Genomic DNA, 18,728 nt, shown 5'->3' with positions numbered 1-18,728 from the left:
ACCTCTGGACACGAGTATTGTTATTTTGTGGGGGTCTGTTGCAGCATCCACCCACCACCTATGCCTATTGTGACCTCGTGCCCAACCTCCTCACACAATGTATGACTTTGTCATGTGATTTTGAGCTGTCCTTTTCTCGTGTTTGTTTATTCAGTTTCATCCCAGCTACTGCGTCTGTTTCTTGAACCCATATTTGGGTAAGAATGCTTTGTCTATCACAAGTGGCACGGGCTGAACCCTTTGTGCAATTCCCAAATGGTCTCGTCCAATGTAAGGTGAATAAATAGACCGGGGTGGGGGACACTGCCCGGCTCAGACAACTAACTGTACGTCAGGTGTGCGTGTTATGTCCCTCGTTGAACTGCTAGGGACGTGCGGTCCCAAACATAGGGACAGGACAATGCACTGTCCCCAGACCCTGGAGTAAATCGAGTGAGTCTGGCTATTTGCTTTAATGTTTACTGTTTTTTGTAACGAATGGCCAGCGAGTGGGCCTAAAGGTAAACAAGAGAAAGAGCTGCACGTGGGAGCCTTACACTTTCATTTAAAAAGTTTCTGGGTGAAATATTGGATTTTGATGATGAAATTTCAATATGTGCATTGACAAGGTTGAAAGACTGTCCTGTGAAAATTAGTCACTTGCAGAAAACTGTGTGACGATAATAACCGCTTTCTCCTCTTTTCCGCTCAGATGCTAAAGAGTCACATTAAAAAATCACGGCACTTATAACTTTATTTACATCCAACGAACACCATAATAAAACGGTTTTAGAATAAACCACTCCATAAGAACGTGATCCGCCTGATCCAAAATATTTCTTCGTGAAGAAAAGTCGGAGACGCCAAGAAATCCCGGCGACCTCATTCTTGTACAAATCGGCGATTTTCTTTAAACTAATAAGAGCTGAAACCTTCGCACGGTTCGATCTCTTCCTCTCGGTGAGAAAAAAAACACCCTGCCCTGCAAGCTCTTTCCTAGTCTGCAGGGCTGGGAGGGGCAGAGAGAGAGAGGCGGAAGTGAATGGCATGTGTGCTTGTGAGGGAGGGGGGATATAGAAAGAGTGTGCGTGCAGACAGCTCAACAAAACTCCCTCTGTCGCTTCCCCCTGTCACAGCTCATCCGCGCCGGCCCGCGTTGCCCTCTCGTCTGAGTTGAGGTGAGTGACTTCGGGGTGTGGATGTGGATGTTGTACACACATCGCCAGCAACAGGTTGCAACACAAGCGCTGTGGAAGGAGGGTAAACTCTCAGCCTGACACAGCTCAGTGTCGAGGCTTACTTTAGCTAAGGACTGCAAGCAGAAGGCGGGGAGGCTAGACTGGTGGTCACGGAGCAGCGCTGTGTTTTATTTCTTCCTGTGTGCCGGTGAGCTGTTTGCCCTTAGTGCTTTATAGTAATTTAGTGGAACGCTTAGAAAATAAATCCTCTTTTTTTTAAATTCATATTACAGTGCACAGCATTTGAACTTCCTGCGACCCTATTTTATCAGTGTATCTAAATTAAGTCACTGCATTGTTCCATGTCTGCTACATTTTTACTTCCTGTATAGAGCTGAAGATATCTGGACGTGTACATCGCACGTTTAGACCGAGGACAGCTGTGTAAAAAAAACAGGACATACTTTTTTTACACTGCTGTCCAAAAGTTTAATTTAAATCTGTCGCCCGTGTTCCAAAATGTTGCTTTAAACTTCTGCCCTAACGTTTAATTCTGCTGTGTGGAGCAGCCCCTGTTCCAAAATTACCCCGTTCAATACACCGTTCATGCGATGAATTTAGATCACTGTCCTTCTCTGAACTATTTTACACTTTTCTATTATTTTTTTCTGGTATTATTATTATGCCTGGATGTGTCAAACATCTCGCTTCACTCAGCCCCTTTTTAGCTGGCAGAGATGCAACAGTGGATTCACTGAAATATGTGGCAATCTTGTAACCCCGCATTTCACGGTTTCTGCTGGTCTTTGGTTTGGTGAAGTGACTGCTTTGCTGCATGATAATTCTAATATTATTATCACCGGCAACAGGTTGGTGGTAAACCACGGTCGAAGCAAACAGGACAGATCAGTAGCTGCAGGTTATTCCTCATGTGTTCCGCAGAGAGCTAAATACACCGGAAATCTTGGGATGTAGTGTGATTACTGCTGTTGTGCAGTTCTGCTGTGTTTAGCGCACTCCGTTGTGTTTTTTTTACTGTTCTGCTGCTGTTGGTTTTCCATACTGCTGGGAATGTAAATAGTTAATGAAATGTGAACCTGCTGCAGGGAAGATGATTGCGTGAGGTGCCCTTTCTACCCAGGCCGGGAGTGGCATGGCTGGCACGAAAGTGAGTAGGTGAGGAGCCTGTAATGTGCAGCAAGTAATTTACTCACATCTTTAGTGGTGAGTGGGGGGGGTTGTGTCGCAGACTCACAACAGCATAACCATTATCCTGCACCAAGCACTTAGTTTCAACTACTGATAATTACGTTTTTTTCTAATTTTCTAAAACACTCATTATGAAATATGACCAGATGTTTAACTGGATAAGCGCTGAAGCTTTTGCTTTAAATAACATGACAATTGTGTATTTTCTTTTAACGATATGAATTGGGTAGCTTTAGTTCCTGACTTTTGTTTCACAGCCCAATGGATTCTGGGTGTTGTAGGATTCTTGCTTCCAAAGAACTATCTAGACAAACGATCCTGAAATCCACGATTTGTAGTAGGTTGAAATGTTAGAACTGGAGACACTGTCCACAATGCCCCGTAGTACGGTGGTCAGGCTAGATGTGATCTGTGACACCTAAAATACGCCAGGTGTGTTCTAATATAGAACCAGAATGAACGGATTCTTGCCAGAATTTCGGATACTCTCACACGATGTGAATATGTCTAATTTAGTATCATTGTATGTAAACTCATTCTGTGTAAATGTAATTGTGCGTGGTTTTTACGAAATGTATCTTTAGGTGTGTTGAGTTTAAGCCTAGGTAGGGTCTGTTGGTTGGCTTTAGAAGTTGGTGGACATTCTATAAGTTCATATTACTTATTTTATGCACTTAAAAATGGTAATACTTCTGTGCCACTTTTCCAACAATTCCTTTCTCTGGGGTTTCGTTGGGAGATTAGGAGGTTTGAGACTTCTGCAGGGAGGTGCTTATTAAGACTCCTGGGGCCGTATTACATAAGGTGCCCCGGGGGGCGCAACGGGCGTTTGCAGCCGCATTGTGCGCCCTGGGGTAGTTTGGTATTATAGAAGGGGCCGCAGACTCTTGTGCGTCCCCTTCTATAATACCAATAGCGCTGGCGCACTTAAAGCGCCAGCGCTATCAACAGAGGGAGTACTCTCATTTGCATAGGGGCATGCCCTATGGAAATGAGGGGATTCCTTTGACTTTGTGCCCACACCATATTACAGATGAGGCCGCAGTGCCAAGAATGCCTGCAGCAGACGCACAGTCAGTGCACCGTTTAAGAGGTGGGCACTGGCAGAGCGCCCCCTGAGAGCAGCTCTCTGCAGGGAGTAAAGGGACTCCCATGGACCCCCCAGACATCCCCTTGCAGGCGGGTACAGTCACTGACTGCACCCGTCTGCAAGGGGATCTCTGTGGAGTGGTGTGGCTCACTGGTTAGAGGCGGCAGACCCGGAAGCAGAGAACGGCCCGGGACCAGGGTTCAATTCCCGACGCGGCAGGGTCGTGGACCAGGGTCAGCGGACTCGATAATTCTCGCCTCGGTGCCTACTCTAACCAGGGATCACACTCGGCAACTCTGGGCATTAGCTTGCCTCATCTCTACAACGGCCCCCCACATTCGCCGGGGATGCCTGGTTTCACCTTGGAGATACCCAGTAGGGACCATCTCACAGGGATAGCCAGGACAGGTTCCCCAGTGGTCTACAGCGCCACGACGCCTCAGGTCAGCAGTGCGCTTTACAAGACCCATACGTTTACATTTACATCTCTAATCCCCTATTAAAGTGCAGGCAGGTGCCGCCTGCACTATGAAAACACAGAGCAGCTGCTCCGTGTTTTCACATGAATGGCAGCGCAAGTTTGCGGCTGCCCCTAGGGTAGCGCATTAACCATAATTGGGCGCATTGGCATTGTTTGTGCCCGGTGCACCTTTTCAAAGGTGCTACGGGTGCAAACAATGCCAATACGTAATACAGCCCCTCTTCTTCTGGTAATGTATAAGCAGCTAGAGCATTCTTCATTGACATTGGGTGAAAATGGAAATTTGTTATTTGATAAGTCCTAAATCACCTGTGATTCCTGACCTGTGGTCATTGCCTGACATCCAACTGTAAGACATGCTTGTGTGGGGAGTAAAGAGAAAGTGATACAAGACACTTCACAAATGCATGCGGCAGACAGAGGATTGTCACTTCCTTTTCATACATGATGATGGGGAGTAGGAAACTGAAGGTTTTGAGTTGGAATGTGAATGGGTTGGGGGACAAAATTAATCGTAGTGTGGTTCTTCGGTGTCTTAAGCGCCAGGAGCCGGATGTGGTTTTGCTTCAAGAAACCCATTTAGTTGGTAATTCATGTAAGGCGATGCACAGAATGGGGTACAAGTTGGTGGCCCATGCGGGATTCACATCTGGTTCCAGAGGGGTGGGCATCCTAACTCGGAGGGCGCTCCCTTTGGTGATAGACTCCACGTGGGAAGATGATCGGGGCAGATATGCTGGCATTACAGGTCGATGGGAAGGGCATGTTCTTACCCTTTTGTCTGTCTATGTCCCCCCGGGTATGCAGTCCACTTCATTTGCTGATTTGGGAAAGCTTCTGCTCGAACTGCCGGTTGGGCTCTTGATCTTGGGGGGGTGACTTCAACGCTGTTGTTTCTGGAGCCATGGATAGACATCCCCCGCGGGATATGGGGCGCGCCAAGCGATGGCTACCCGACTTTATTGACGCAATGGGTTTAGTGGACGGCTGGAGATTGCTCCACCCTGATCAGAAGCAATACACATTTCACTCTGGTGCCCACGCAGCCTCTCCCGCCTGGATTATTGCTTGGTTCCGGCAGCTCAGGCGTCTTACGTCACTGAAGCTGTTAATCTCCCCAGGGGTATCTCTGATCATTCCCCGCTTTGGTTCCGGCTTTGTATTGCTTCGGGAACGACAGATAGGGTAGCCCCCATTTACCCTTGGTATCTACGTAACCCCAAACCTCGCAAGGACCTTATTAAGGCCCTAGATGATTATTTTATGGATAATGAAGGATGGGTGTCCTCCTCCATGTCTCTCTGGGAAGCCTTTAAAACGGTCATCAGGGTTCAGGCTCTGTCACTGATAGCTGGAACAAAAAAGGAAAGGAATAGAGAAGTTGTTGACGCAGAGACTGAGATTGGTCGTCTGGAGGGGGAACTGGAACAGGAGGTAACGCAGGCTAAATTACATCTTTTGAGCCTTAAGCAGTATGATTATAAATCACTGGTCACACTGATAGTGCTAGGGCTCTTGGCAGGGAGCAACAGGTCAGGCTTTACGACCTCGGGGATAAGGCAGGAAAACTCATTGCTTGGTTGGACAAAAAGGACTGGGCTGACTGTGTCGTCCCAGAACTTGTTACAGAGGAGGGAGCGTTGCTTTCGGATCCACAGAGTATCGTTGATAGCTTTGCGGCTTACTTTCAAACTGTTTATACCTCGGTCTCAGATCGACCGGAGGAGGACTCTCATTTGCTGCTTCGTGATATACATCTCCCTCATCTGTCCAGTGTAGACCGCGATTTTGTGGATAGTGCCTTAACAGCTGATGAAATACCCAAGCTATTCGCTCCTTGAACTCAGGTAAGGTGCTGGGACCCAATGGGCTCCCAATTGAACTCTAGAAGCTCAGACACGATAAGCTGGCTCCCTACCTTAAAGGTATGTTTGTTGAGGCCAGGGAAAAAGGGATCTTGCCCAGTGATCAGAGAGTTGCGTCCGTGGTGGTGATCCATAAGGTGGGTAAACCCAAGGCTGACTGTGCCTCCTAAAGGCCTATTTCTTTATTGAATGCTGAGCCCAAAATTCTGGCCAAGATTCTCTCTAATAGGCTGGTGAAAGTGGTCAGCGGGCTGATCCATCCAGATCAATCGGGCTTTATTCCCCATAGAAACACGGCCTTGAATTTACGCAGATTGCATGGCGTGACAGCCATGGCCCACACTCTGAAGGAACCAGCCGTAATTGCTTCACTTGATGCAACCATGGCTTTTGATACCGTAGAATGGTGTTATTTGTGGGCGGTCCTGGCTAAATTTGGATTTGGCCCTGAATTCATTGGCTGGGTGCGCTTACTGTACGCTGAACCACTCACCCAAATAGTCGTTAATAATTGGGTCTCGGCGTCCTTTCGTCTTGGTCGGGGCACTCTGCAGGGCTGCCCTCTTTCTCCCCTTCTTTTCTTGCTGGCCCTGGAACCCCTAGCGGCTTGGTTGCGCTGGGAGCTATCTATCTGGTGCATTCGGTGGTCCCCTGATTGGGAGGACCGAATTTCCTTGTACGCGGACAATACTCTGCTTTATTTGACCTCTCCCCGGAAGTCCCTTATTGTCGTGTGCGACGTCCTGGCCTCTTTTGGTAAGAATTCCGGGCTCTCCATTAATTGGGGAAATCTCTGTTTGTCCTTAAAGGAGAGCCCCCGGTCCCTCCGCGGAACTGTCCCATTCAAATTAATACGGACGGGTTCAAGTATTTGGGGATTTTCATCTCTCTTGACCCAGCAGTTAGGTATGCCGAGAATCTCCTTCCCCCTTTGCAGAGGCTTAGGAGTGACATCGCTAACTGGAGGAAACTTCCACTCTCTTTGTTGGGGCGAGCGGCTCTTTTTAAAATGATGTCTCTGCCTCGTTTCCTTTATGCCCTTCAGAATACCCTAGATGTAGTGCCGGCCAGTTATTTCCATGATGTGGAAGGGTTGCAGCGTAATCTTTTATGGGAGGGTAGACCCCGTATCGCTTTAGCTAAGTTGACGCTCCCCTGGTATGATGGAGGCATTGCCCTCCAAGATATTAAATGGTACTATTGGGCTTCCCAGCTGGCCGCGATCATTTATCGAATATATGGCCCCGTTGCCGATCCCGGCTAACGCCATGGATAAGTGGCTCCTCCCTGGAGGCAGTTACAATAGGGTACTGTACTCTAAGCCAACGAAGTTGGACTTGACAGGACCAACTAAGCATGCTGTTCGGATCTGGCATGATGCCACAAGTTCTTTGGGATGGAGGGACAAACTGACGCTAGCCACCCCACTTTTTGATTCGGAGCGGTTGGGTATGCTTTGGAAGACGAGAGGGTTTGATAAGTGGGACCTGATAGGGATCTCCACCATTAAAGACATCTGGGGCAAGGGGAGGATTAAATCATTTGAGGAAATGCAGGCTGAATTCGAGCTGACGAGATCGGAGTACTTTCGCTATCCGCAAATTCGACACTCACTACGGGTGGCCCTGCCCGTGGACGCGGACCTTCCGGAGGCCTCGCCTCTCGAGGATAGAATTTTAGATGGTCATCTCCCTGAAAAAACGATCTCCCTGATCTATAAGAAGATAATTAATCACAGGGCGGATCTACTCAAGGAGTTGAGGGATAAGTGGGTGCGAGACGGAATAGAACTGGTTGATGAGGACTGGCAATGGGCAGTGTTCTCTCCTAAAGTGGTTGCCATTCCTGCACGGCTGCGGCTCATTCAGTTAAAAATACTACATAGGGCCTATGTCACGGGGCCCCGCCTTGTAAAGATGGGTTTGTTTGGTACCGGATTGTGTAGACAGAAGTGTGGTCTTGTGGGGACGTTCCTCCATATCAACTGGGAGTGCCGATAGATCATGGAGTACTGGCGTAAGATTCATAACACTATACACGAGGTCTTGGGGGTCTCCTTGCTGCCAGAGGCAAGGAGATGCCTCCTTAACATATGGGAACCTACTGACCTTAACTCTGCACAGACACAGTGGGCCACATTAAGTTTCATGATAGCGAAAAGGAATATTGCCCAGCAGTGGAGATCCGAACAGCCTCCCACCCTTAAGATCTGGAAAAATAACTTAGATTGGAGTATGTTCCGGGAGAAGACTGTTTTCATGGCAAGAGGCCACCCTCGAAAGTGGGCTTCAATATGGGGACCTTGGAATAAATATAGAGGAGAGATCTGTGTGACACCCAGGGATGCAGTTTTTGATGTACCCCCATCCCCGTAAGGTTTTTGACATGTGTGTATTCTTATTTCCTGTACCCCCGAAGGTGTTATATTGGTTATGACATGATTCCTCTGTACTGTGTCTTTTATTGATGCTTTGTTTTAATAAAAAGAATTGTTAAAAAAAAGACACTTCACAAAAAGCTCCCCCCCCCTCATTAGACAGGAATAGTAGCTGCCAATTGCTAATAAGGAGAAATCTGCAGCAACATCAGGATATGCAGGAAAGTCATGAAATGCTTTCATCTCCGCTGGGAAGTTACAGTTTCTGCCACATATAACCGGCTTGCATTTTAAACTGACTTGGCATGCAATATGGAAATGCTGCATTTTCATTGGCTGTGGAGCTGGTTAATAAACCCAAAGAAGTGCAGAGGGTCAGTCCTTCTGGGTGTCCTGATATACCTCAAAGAGGTCTTTAGCAGATATGGTTCTACGCTATCGGTGGAGCTGACAGGCTGCTGCCATCATGATTAGAATGGCCACCTCTGCCGTAATAAAAAGAGAGGACTGCATCCTCTGCTCCCCAAAGCTAGGGAAACTCCTGCAGTGAGCATGATGTGTCGTTGACACGGTTGAGAGATTCAGAGAGACAAGTGAGGTTATGGGTGAGACCTCTGACAAGAAGCGTTGGTTTCGAAAGGGATGTGAAGAAAAAGAAAGCAGTTAATAATATTTTTGAGGCCGCTCTCCAGATTGAGTTGCTCATTGAGGTTCGTGTAGGATCCCCACAGTTTTGTTTGAGTTTTCGTTAATTGAGTCCTTGCTCCTCAGAAGTTACCTAAGGGAACTCTTCAGTGGGCAACATTAATTCAGTGTATTAACTGAGTGCCACAGTTAGAAGATTCATGAGGCACTACTCTGGTTTTAGAATCATATCATAATCTTGTTACCCCCTTGAGGCTGGATAACAGGTGTTCACTATTACCCAAACCAATGGTGCCATTTTATTGTCCTTGAAAGGCTAAGTGTACTCGCCAGGATTTGAATCAATGACCAAGGGGTCAAGCAGGCTATTGCAGGATGCCTTATCCATTGAGCCCACTTCTGCCAATACTATACTTTATTTTTAGGCCCGAAACCTCTCTCCTGCACTTTGTTTTGCTCAAGGATTAGCCTTCATAACGATTCTTTCCAATGTGTTTTAAGAGTAAAATCTTTTTTTAAATGTTGGAGAGGCGAAACCTTCAAAATATAGAGCTTGCATTTGCACAGTGTGCTGTTCACACTGGCATGCAAGTACAACTTATTTAAAGGTCTGGGTTTGCCTGTGTAATTGAAAGGGCAGCAGTGTAATAAAGTAGCTGTATGTGGGTGGGAACAAGGAAAGCCATGCTTGGAGAGGGTTGGGCATGTTTAGGGTGCGGCTTGTTTCACAGCCCAGTCTGGGCGGGAGCATGATCCTGGTTAACAGGCTAACAATGTGTTGCAGACTTCATAATAATTGTGTTGTGACAGCCTAAAGGAGGTTCTAAATGCTCTTCTCGGAAAAAAAAGAACATCGTAGGTACTTTTCAAAAGTCTGATGGCCCTTTTGTCACATTTAAGGGAGTGAAACGTGAAGTAATTAATAAATAAAACACACACTTTGGGTGTTTTTAATTTCACTTGGAGTGCTTCCTTAGAAATCATTCTTTGTTCATCATGTATTGTGGCCTGTGGTGAAAACAGCTTTATGGGAAGTCCGGATTTTGTTTATAGTATTTTTTCTTAAATAGTTGGGTAGGTCAGTATCTATAACTGAATGGTCTACTACCATCCCGTTTTTGGCTGCAAGGTGGTTTGGTCAATACCCAGAGTTTTGGATGTTTATGAAGTATTTTCTGTTGAAATGAACTTTCGTGCCATCACACAACAGAAACACTGGCAGTCTTCCAAGATGTCTGCTGCTAATTGTATATGCGGGGGACAGTCACGTCTTGTCATTCTGCTGCCTTCAGAATCACTAGAGGCTCAGTAATCTTATCTTAGATTAGAGGGAACTGTAAAATTCAGCTAAGCAATTATGTCTTCATTCCTTTATCAGAATTACACTTGTGGTTGACTGTGCTGTCCCACAAAGGTCTTTGTAGTCTCGTGAACACTTTTATGTCACCTCTGAAGTTTTAGCCAGTGCCTGGTTATTGTAAGTTCCTGGGTGAAATATATCTGATTACTTCCAAATCTGTGTTGTTGCATCTTTGATGTAGCTAGTGTTTCATTCTATTTGCCCATGGCGGTGGTAGTAGATTGAATACAATCAGTTAAATGGGCTCTGGTGCTTTCAGGATTTTGCATGAATTGGATAATTTCAAGATCTTGCGCTGTCTCCATATTGTTAATGGCATGGTTTCTAACTTGGAACCCGTAGTTGAAATTTTAGATGGTGAGTCTCCATAGCTACTTAACATGTTAGAATATCAATTGGGAGCTATGTCTCTAACACACACCTAATGTTGTTGTCTGAAAATTATCTAAACCATATCTTATGCAGATACTAAGATAAGCTATTGTCATGTGCACTGATGACCTTACAGTGTGACTACCGTTAATTCAATGATGCGGACACACAGCTATAAGAGTCCAGGTGATTGGGGATTAAAATCAACCCATATGATAACAGAAATATATATATATATATATATATATATATTACCTCTTGGCAGTCACCAGTAGGTAGCTATAGTTAGGACCTAGTTTCCATAGGAAAAGCATTTTTTTATTTGCCAATATCTTTGGCGCCGTTTGACAAATCTTTGCAAAATTCTTAAAACGAATGCCCTGCTCTGGTCAGCTCCGATCTTGAAAGTTTTGGGGTGATTTGTCAAGCGGGGGCTGAGAAAAAAGGGGGGTCCCAAAACTCATTTTCTCCATGTTAATTTACATAGAAAACTTTAGACAAAGCTACAGCCCGAACTGCTCAACGGAAATACACCAAATTTGGAAAAAAGGTAGCTCTTGGTTTAGAAAGCCGCCTTCTTTTTTTTTTTTTTTTTTTTTTTTTATGGTGTAAATCTGTTCATTAGTTCCTGAAATATTCATATTTAAAGAAATTATATATCTGGTGCCCGCAGTGGATACGCGAACCCTCCGGAGCACGAGCTTGACTCTGATTGGCTACCAACACTTCAAACCAGAAAGTGTTGGCAGCCATGTTGTGACTCGGTTGAGCCGAGTCACAAGAAAAAAGGACCCCCCCCCCCCCAGGTCAAAACCCCCAACCAAGAACCCGCCAGGAGGCGCGTTTACAGAGTGGTTGAGAAAGTGGGCGTGGCCTGTGTCCACCTGTCAGCAATACCACTATCTATTATCTGGGGCATACTGGAGGTATCAGGTAGGCTAGTTGGCCCCTAGGGAGTGCATTTGCAGAGTGACAGGGAAAGGGGGCCAGGCCTGCTGTGACAACTTAGCAATCTAGCGGTGTAGGATTTACTGGAGGTAATAGGAGTGGTAGTTGGTCCCAAAGGTTGACCTTGGGGGCCAACCAACCCTCCTGTTACCTCCACTAAGTCCCACACAGTGGGATTCCTAAGAGGTCTTCGGAGGGCATGCTCACTTTTCTCCACCACTCTGCAAACATGCCTCCTGGCACAGTACTGGTTGGGGGATGAAGTCCACTTTACTCCTGAGGGACTTTGGCGGACAAGTAGCCCTCCTGTAAGTCCTACTCTGTGGGATTCCTGAGCGCTGGTCAGAGACCCAAGCCCCTTTCTGCACCACTCTGTAAACGCGACTACTACCTTATAGTTAGAAAGTAGCATTAAAAAAAACTCAGAAATTCACAGAAAAAACATAGGTTACAGGGACGTTATTGTTAGAAATTAGTATTTAAAAAAACTTAGAAATTCACTGAAAAAAACATAGGATTCAGGGACTTTATAGTTAGTTGGACATTTTAATTGTACAAAACCAGAGCAATTCGGCCGTTATAGTTAGTTGAGCTAACTATAACCCGGGCCCCCGCAATGCACTGCTGATGACATCACATATTACAGTACTGCTGTTAATTTTATCATGACTAAACAAACCACCAGGACGGACGTACCCGAGCGTCGCCGGTATGTGCAAAGCTACCTAAAAAGAACAATACAGGAATATAGAACCATAAGGACCCAAAGAGAGACGTGGTCAAAATAAACAATTTTAATTGAAGTATAGTGGCTCGTGCAAGAAGAAGGGAAGTTCTGCAACAGGCCTAGGAAATTTGTTTTTTAATTTCAGTTTATACTAGGTATCAAGCTGTTGGTTGGATCCTATAGTTGGGACTGGATATATGTACAGCCGCAAACGCCCTATCAGAGAAAGAGAATTAGAATAAATGAGGAGCAGATCAGGCTGTGGTAGCTGATCACAGCGTCTGTTTTAACTCTTGTGTTTTGTGTTTTTTAATATTGTTTTTTATTGTGATTAATTGTGTTAGGAATTGCACTGATGTAATGATTTTTTCTTTTGTGATTTGTGGATAAAATGTTTTTAACCTTATATTAATTTTTTTAATAAACTGTAATCATAAATTTATAAACTGTAGATTTTTATGCCAATACGTTGCAAACACTGGGTTTAGCAGTGACCTCTTGGATTGTACGCTGAGTGCATGAGAATAGACTGGATGGTATGAGGTATTTCCTAAATAAGGTGTGAATATAAAATATTCCCAGAGGACATTACTTTAGAGTTTCAGTCTGAACCCTAGTCCTTTGGGTTACCAAGGGTTCCTCTCTTTTTCTAAATAGTATTATATTTGAAGCCATTGTACCCCAGAAATGTATTCATTGGGTAAACAATGCATTTTATGATGGCCTTCTGCGTTTCAAGTAAAATCCCACCCCAGCTGTAGAAGTTGGCGTACTTTGCCTACCATTTAGTTTAAAATTACTCCAGAGGATACGATTAATGAAGATACTTAAGTGAGGCAAACTTCTAATACAAGCTGTCAAGTTGCACATGTAATGTCATATCTAATACAATTATTGAGGAGACAGGAGTTGGAAAGACTTAGGGAAATTGGTTTACAATTAAAAAAAAAACAATTTCCTTAGTTAGCATGTCTAAAGGAGATTTTGCACTTCTTTGGGAAGACGGTCACTTGAGGAATGCCCCCTTTCTGTTTGCATCTAACCTACAAATCTAATCTTCTTCTCTTCTTTTTTTTTTTTTTCGTTTTTGTTTGTGGCTCAAGGTATTTACATCACTGAAAACCAAGTGTCCTAACTTCAAAGGTTATATACGCTATTTATTGAGGTACATAGTGCAGCAGCTCCCTTTTAGGTATATGGAGATCGTTACCAGACACTGTAGAGTGCAGGGAATGGTAACTGAACTAGATACATTTGTAAGGGACTTGTCCAGTGAAGGATGAGGAAAGGTGTTAAAGGAAACCTGAAAAATCTTGTCCCCAATGGAAATCCTGTGGCTATTTGCCCATTACTTTTCTTTTTGGTTACACAGTGGATCCCAATACTTTGTGTGTCCAGTAGTACATGTTAGAGTAAACCGGGTGCTTTTGTGCCTGTTTCTAAACACCTGAGACCCTAGACCAGGGGTCTCCAAACCGGTCCTGGAGGGCCGGATGCATGCCAGATAAAAAAAAAAAAACTACATGTATCTAAATGGGGATATGCACAAACTCTGGCATGGATCCGGCCCTCCAGGACCGGTTTGGAGACCCCTGCCCTAGACGAGGATGTCACCTGTCGCTTCTCTCCCTGTTGAGAGGATAGCATCTCTGACATGGCAAAACAAATACCATGGTATGCAGACTTTGCACATCGACGGTCGATGGGACTGATATTAATTGAAGTTATCAAATGCTTTAGCAACTTCTTGAGCTTTAAAACGATTGTGGCTCAATCTTCAGCCCATCCTGTACAGGATGGGATGACAGCAGTTAACAATCATAACTACAGATCTAGAGAAAGGGATTGTAGTACCTTGGGAATTCAGTGACGAGAACAGAAGGATTTGTTATTGCCTCCTCTTGCACAGAGGTTAGTGTGTGTTCTTGAGGGACACTCCTCATATCCATGACAGGCTGGAATGCCTATTTATTATGCTCTGCTCAAATTCTTACATGCACTGCAGAACTATTTAAATGCAATGCCAAGGGATGTCCTCGAAACTACACAAGGCAAGGAGGAGTGCCATGTGGTTTTATAGAGAAATGTTACCAATTAGTATAGGCTGGCAACCTCGGGAAGGCAAACATTCCCTCCTGTGTTCAGGCCCCTCGCTGATACTGATAAATGACAGACTCTGTGATCCAAGGTGGGTGCCGTCTGTAAGGATGGTGCAAGTGGTAGTAGAGAAAGGTACTCTCCAATGTATCCTATAGTAATGCCAGTTGCCATATGAGCTCCACTTGTCCACGTGCTTCAGAGCTGGAAACAGGCCTACTAAAAAGACCCCACTGTGGTTGTGAGCTTCGCTTAAACAGGTAGGTTCTTTGAAGGACTCATGAGATGGTATCTATTAGACTTCACAAAAGTTAAGTGATCTGGTGGTATCTAAAATGCAATTGAAAAAAAAACTTGCTATACCAATACCAGCCTGATGGGTACTTCCAGCTAACTTACAGGAAGTTTAAGAAACAAGATATGAGGGTCTGCCAGAATAAACTAATTTCCCAAATGTATTTATAAATAAGATTATGGTTATACCTGGTTTGGATACATTTGTAACCTTCTGGGAACGTTGGGGGGAGGGGGGGGGGAGACCTGGGCTGTATTAGTTAAGAGTTGTGGCATAAGGATTAGATGGTAGCTCGAGAAGGAGCAATCTTGGCCTAGCTTTGTGCAATGCAGGTCATTTGCTTCTTGGACTGTGTAATGGAAAGGTTGTGCATCTGAAATGAACTTACTTGATGCAATCACTTACCCCAACTGTCTGAGATGTCTTTGTGGTGAGGAAGATTTATTTCTGTTGGCTTTGGTATGCGGGGTGGTTCACACATTTTGGAGAGAAGTCCCGTGTGTACTGTTGAAGGGGCCATGCTGGCAGTTGGGAAACGAACTGAAGGTATTTGTCTGGGGCCTTGTAGAGTACCTACAGCTGCCTGCAGTCCGCAAAAATGCTGATAACCATGGATCGGGTTTTCTCAAAATACTACAAAGCACAGCACCTGTGAGATGAAGAGGCAGTGATTTTAGGGCATAGATAGGCACAACAAGGTGGTGCTTACATAATCCACGAGGCGAGTCATGGTAATAATACTTGAGTACCCTAAATTGGGAGTTCGGAGGCAGGAGGGGTATGAAATGCCCCATATTCCTGAATGGTCATTTCTTTCCTGTCCAGGCTTTAGCAACAATCTGGGTGAATGGTGTGGTGTTTGCACAGGTTGTATGGGTACTTCGTTCCACATAGTTATTTTATTGTTGTTACATACTTTATTTGTTTGAGATTCTTACTGACTCCTATCTCTGATTGCAATGTCAATGAAGTTCCATATAAAAAAGAAAAGTTGAGAATACTTGACTCTACAGCGGAGGTCTAGGGAAGCCTGTTGCCTTGGGATTCTTATGCAAGAAGGTCAAGGCTTAAGCTAAAACATCTAGTAGGAACTTTCAGTTCCCCTCCCCCCTGGCTGTGCCATAGAAAGGCTGTGACGGGCCTTTGCGAGAGTGCGAGTTCATTGCCTGTTTGCGAACCACTGAACACCCTTTGACGTAGTGCTGCATGCCTATAGTGGGCAACCATTACAAAACTGGAGCTAAATAATTGTGTTATTGTTTCAAACTTTTTGATACATTGGAGTCTTCACCAGCATAAAGAATGTTACAATAATCCAGTCCAGTTCTGAGGTTTCTGAAGCCAGGGTACGTTCTATTTTGGCACATCCTCACCAAGAGGGAGAGTCGCTTTTAATTACCGTTATTATTTGTGGTAAAAATGAAAAGTTGTGATTGCAAACTCCTTCAAGATTCCTGACTTTGACTACTTGGGCAGGAGTGAGCCCCAAGTAGGAAAGGTATTTTTTTTTCAGGTTGAGGCTATTCTTTCTAAAAATGGGGGACTCGGTTTCTGATGAAGCAGTCAAAGGTTATTCTAAACATAAACTGCCATCCAGCTGCATCAAGGAGAGTGTAGTAGAGCCAAGCTCTCGTCTTACTTTGGACATATCAAAGTCACTGAAAAAATCAAATGAATAATACAAAGTAGTGGACCTAGTTAACAAGCCTGCAGGGACCCGCCACTAACCAACAGGGAGGAATTAAATGGGACCATTGATGGCATGGTGATATTTTTAGTAAAAATCCATATGATGTTTGCTTTGGTTAGGTCTGCTACCATCGGTAGTCACTTCAAGAGGGTCTTTTGGCTCATTATGTCGAATGTCTCTAACCGAAATATCCTCTCATACACATTCCGGCTCCTCCCAATCTTTAAAGTCCAAATGATAGTCATTCAACTGAAGCGTCCATTTCCTGACCAGTCATAGTTGTACCATGACTATTCTTTCGGGTGCATCCATTGCAAAATTTAGGACTGTCTAGTAATTTTATCATGGCTTGACATGCAGTATGGTATAGTGGAGGTTACTCGTTGCTGATACATATAGTTTTCTTCTTCAATGAAGAAGGGCTGATTAGTGTCCCAAAGGTCTGGTGGATCATAAGGCACATTTAAAATGTTGTCATTGAATTATGACTTAAAGTAGAGGAAAACGAGGTGTATGTAATTGTATTCATGTTGTGGTGTCTTGTGCTACACAGATTCTTCATTGGGAGTTGGTTATTACCAACTATTCTTTTTACATACGTCAGAAAGCACAGTTCCGGGTGCCAATCAGTTAATCACTTGTGGTTTAGCCAATATTTAAGTTGGTAAACCAGGTGTGTACCAAAATAAACCGATTTCTAAATGCCAGACCAAAGGGACACTCAGCGCCTCTCTCCAATGGCATTTTTATTTTAAAGTTTAAATGGGGTTATTCTAGGCATTACCACAAATACGATAATCCTGGACACTAGAAAAGAAATGGTGTACTATTTACCGAATGTTTACATTAACACTTTGTGACTTCTTGTCTATGTGGTGTGTTGAGGATCATTGGTTTGAGAGTGTCTTACCCTTGTGAATTCACCATCCATAGAGGGGGCAACCAAGGAACTCTTGGAGTTCCATAAACCCCAAGAGTCTGTACGTGCCATATTGTCTTATTTTTTTACATTTTCATAGACATCAAAGTGAACTGTTGTATAGCACATGCTACAGACCATATCAATGCTTGTGGTTGACTTTTCTTGAAAGGTGCAAAAAATTCAACTATGGTTGCATTTGGCCTAAATAATTACCATCACAGTTGAAGATTCACATGTACTTTTGTCTAGAGAAGCCAGCACCAGGCAAACATTTAACATTAGATTTTGCTGATTCTACTGTATGATATGGTATCAATGTCATAGAAAGTGAAAGGTTAAAGTAATTAATGCATTTCTATGTGGTATTGTACTGCAGCATATCTGTAGTGCTGTCCTACCTCTAGTTGAGACCCCAAAGCCCTTTAAAGTCCACATGTTAATGGTTCTGAGGCACATGGATGAGACAAGCGCATTGGTGGTGGTATCAACGAGTAGTTTTGTGTACTCGTCATGCGAGATCGTACTCCTATCTTGATGCAGTGGCATGCAATTTAATTTTAGGCACTGATTGGAAAAAACGGAAGAGTGACTATACGTTCTCAAGCAGCCTATGCTAAACCATCAGGACTGTGGCCTTACAGGTGCTTGAACCTCGGTTATAGGATAGTGTGTGACTCTTCTATATTGTAAAAGGTTTTTGATAGATATGTTTTGTTTTGGCAGTGCGTTACTCAATTTGTAAAGAGTAGCAGCTACCTCTTGAGAGGTTAGCAGTGAGTTCTTTCTTAATCTCAGATTCTTTTTTGGCTGTGTGGTTTGTTTCAACTGCAATAAACTCGGTCCCAACCCGTTGCTGCCAACTGAGCAATTCAAAGAGTTTTTAAAGATAGTTTTAATCGCCACTGGTAACTGATGTAGTGTTTTGAGGCCAGGGTTAATAATGCCTCGTCTCTTAGGATTTGTGTGCCGAGTTATTTTTTTGAGGAGGTTTGTCAATTTATTTTTCATTACCATAGTCCAGTCTTGATATCAAAAGCGACCAGAAACGTCCATGTTGCAATGGTTGTGCAGGCTGTGCATCACTCCTCCACCCAGTGACCAAGTCCAATACGACCCAAAAAAAATCTCCAAATATTCTTGCATTTCGTTAGTTTGCAAGATAGCATGAATATTGGATTTTAGGACTAACGGAGGTTAAATAACCATGACATTTTATTGGGGAAGTTGAAGCGAGTTCTATCAGAGCAAAACGTTGTTGTGTGATAGAGATAAGACCAAATAAGCATTGACAAAGCCAGTACTTGTATTTCTTGTGTAGTGGAAACGTGTTCTCAAGCCTCCCCAACAAGACCGGAGAAGGTGCAGAATGGTCATCACGAGGCCAAGCTTTCTCACAGACAAGTATAGAATGAGCAACAGTAATGCATTCTTCCTTTATCACCAAAGATCTGGTATTGCATGTATAGCAGCATAACAAACATTAAGCACCCCCA

The 18,728-nt window shown here is 44.2% G+C and overlaps 1 protein-coding gene across 1 annotated transcript in view; it reads left to right on the top strand.

Moving 5' to 3' along the window:
* Positions 1 to 1,004: 1,004 nt before the first annotated feature.
* LOC144818624 (PDZ and LIM domain protein 5-like) overlaps positions 1,005 to 18,728 on the top strand; it is a 323,750-nt gene continuing 306,026 nt past the window's right edge. Inside the window, exon 1 of the mRNA XM_078676225.1 lies at positions 1,005 to 1,157. The gene's annotated coding sequence lies outside the window, so the exon portion shown is untranslated. The remainder of the gene's footprint in view (positions 1,158 to 18,728) is intronic.

The sequence above is a fragment of the Lissotriton helveticus genome, chromosome 2_1 (genome assembly GCF_964261635.1).
Source record: "Lissotriton helveticus chromosome 2_1, aLisHel1.1, whole genome shotgun sequence".
NCBI lineage: Eukaryota > Metazoa > Chordata > Amphibia > Caudata > Salamandridae > Lissotriton > Lissotriton helveticus.
The sequence above is the reverse complement of the archived record's forward strand: the minus strand, read 5'-3'. Positions and strand labels throughout refer to the sequence as shown.